This window comes from Pseudophryne corroboree, chromosome 3 (assembly GCF_028390025.1).
Source record: "Pseudophryne corroboree isolate aPseCor3 chromosome 3, aPseCor3.hap2, whole genome shotgun sequence".
NCBI classification, from domain to species: Eukaryota; Metazoa; Chordata; class Amphibia; order Anura; family Myobatrachidae; genus Pseudophryne; species Pseudophryne corroboree.
In genome coordinates this window covers 393,082,888-393,085,480 of record NC_086446.1, presented here as the reverse complement: position 1 = coordinate 393,085,480, position 2,593 = coordinate 393,082,888, and the positions used below count along the sequence as shown (strand labels likewise).

The 2,593-nt window shown below is 42.5% G+C and overlaps 1 non-coding gene across 1 annotated transcript; it reads left to right on the top strand.

Annotated features, from left to right (window-relative positions):
- The first annotated feature begins 481 nt into the window (after window positions 1-481).
- On the top strand, window positions 482-596 carry LOC134899879 (U5 spliceosomal RNA). Its single transcript, XR_010173428.1, has one exon. It is a non-coding gene; the product is annotated as a U5 spliceosomal RNA (small nuclear RNA).
- Window positions 597-2,593: the final 1,997 nt, after the last annotated feature.

Sequence of the window (2,593 nt, the reverse complement as noted above, 5' to 3'; positions counted from 1 at the left end):
GAGGTTGGGATGATAACTCATCTCACATAAGAACTCTGTCTCAACAAAGTTCCTTTAACTTGCGCTACTAAGGTATACTGCGGTAGCAGATCAAGTTCGAAAACAATCACATCTAATTCCGTCTAAACGATGTCAATGCTTAGGTAAGATGATAAATACGGCAAGACTTTTACCTACTACACCAGCAATAACAAATGTACGTCTAGTAATTAGTGCAAAACACGCACACTAGCGGTACATTGGTGTATTCACCTATTAAGAATAAAGATGTGTTTTCAATTTAGTTCGCCACCCTTCACTCGCGTTTCCCACAGAGGGAAAAGGGTGCATATACTCTGGACGACAGTCGCAGAGGGTCAGGATTTGTAGTTAAAATCAGCAACAAAGGTTCTAAAACACGACAGATTGCTGTCGATAAAGGTCCTAGAACTCTGTGCATTTTACAATGCAATACATGATTCGCTTCAGTCTGACCAGGTATATACTCTGGTTTCTCTTAAGAACGAATAAATCTTTCGCCTTTTACTAAATATTTCTGTAGAGAGGAATAACCGTGAGTTTCATGTAATTTTTTGATGCCTGCCTCACGCTGGGCTTAAGCAGTCAAACAAGGCAACGGCAGTTGCATACACAACAACCAGTAAGAACCAAGAAGCCGCATGGTAATGCAGCATGTGACTCAAATCCTCAATGGCTTAGAACACCATTATGTGAAAATGTCAAGAGATCATTACGTGAGTGGACATCTGTTAGACAGAGGATCTCACCCGTCAGGATTTGGATCCTGAAAACTGGACATTAAATCCAGAGGTGTTTCATATGGGAGTCCACAGAAGGGGGTTACCCTCAAGTATACATGATGGCATCTCGCCACAATTACAAAAGCTCAGTATGTGTACAAAACAGATCACAAGGGCAGTGGCGGTGGAGTCTCTCACATTCATGTGGTCATTCAGCATCGTGTATCTGGCTCCACCAGTTTCAGCTGCTCTCTCCGTTGTCAAAACGGCTCATAAGACAGTTTGTCACAGTCATACTGGTGGTAGCTCATGGGTTTCGGAGAAGTTGCTTCTCGAATGTTCAAGGAATACTTGCACACGATCTTGACCCGCTCATAATACGTCCAACCTGTTACATCAGGGAACGTTAGTTTACCCATAGTTACCTATGTACCTATTATCTATGTACCGCAGCTGCGGTTGACGGGAGGAGGGTGCAGACCGCCCTCTTAAGAAATTGAGCATTACAGTATCGGTTATACTAACCAGGTTACGAAATAGTAAGCCGTTTAAGGCAGCTAATTTTTACAAAATTTCGTGTGCTTACATAGGGTGTAAACCTCGGAAGTTTCCAACATCATCCTTCAAGTAACCCGTATTCTGTTAAACAGGGTGGGATGGAAAACTGCGTTGATCTGCACGAAGAGTGCAGGTATCTGTGTGGTAAACTTAATTTCAAAGACGTTTGCCTCTATTGGCGTCTGTACACATCTTTATACAAGGTGTCATCAAAGTTCACACTCTATTTATCCCACCTACAGCGCCAGGCGACTTGAAGTTGGGTTCAGATTTCTTACAGTTTTCATATTTTGAACCCTTTCAACAAATGGGAATTAAGTTTCTCACTTTGGAAAACAATTTTCTTATAGCCTTGGCTTCAGCAAGGGTTTTGTTTTCATATTTGGGTGCCTTGTATTCCAAGCCACCGTATTTGAGTTTTCTCATGACAAAGCAGATCTTCGGACGAATCACGCTTTCGTATTCTTCACATCAATATACCAATAGGGGTTCCTGTGTGGACAGCACATTCTAGAATTCTGAATGTGGTACACGCATTACGCGTTTATATATGTCCCGAACGTCAACAGTACGTGATATGCATACGTTGTTTGTTCTCTATGATACTGCCAACTGGGGTTAGCCAGTTTCTTAGCAGACATTATCCAGTTGGGTAATAATAATGACTACAAGTCAGGTTTACTTTAAGGCTAAGTTACAATCGCCTACGTCAGTAATAGCTCATCCCACAGGTTCTGTGGGAATGTCAGACCCAGTGGGTCGTGGAGTGTCTAAAACGCGGCTATATAGCCTTCATGTGCACCATGTTGGTGCACGTTTACACGTTATAAATGGTGGCGCCATCAGCATCTAGCTTTCGGCTGCCTACTGTTACAAGTATCAAACAGCTCTCCCGCCCACGAGGGAAGCTTTGGTACGTCCCAAGAGTACTCCAGTGACCCCTAGTGGATGATAAAGAAAATAGGATTTTGGTACTTACCAGGTAAATCCTTTTCTTTGAATCCATAGGGGGCACTGGACGCCCACCCAGAGCAGTTTTACCTGGGTTGTTTTAAGCTCAAGGGAGCTTAGGGTAACAAGTTTTACTTCATTGATATTAAGCTCAGAGGAGCTTATGGTAACACATTTTCACCGATTGGTTCAAATTTATAAAGTTCTATCGGTTATGGTGTCAACTGTTTAGTTGACAGTAAGGTTATGGGTCAACATTGTTGTTGTCCGTTATGTTATAGGTATTCTCCATTGTCAACCTCTCTATATCGTTCCTGTTCGCTCAGTAAAAAACACTGAGGTCG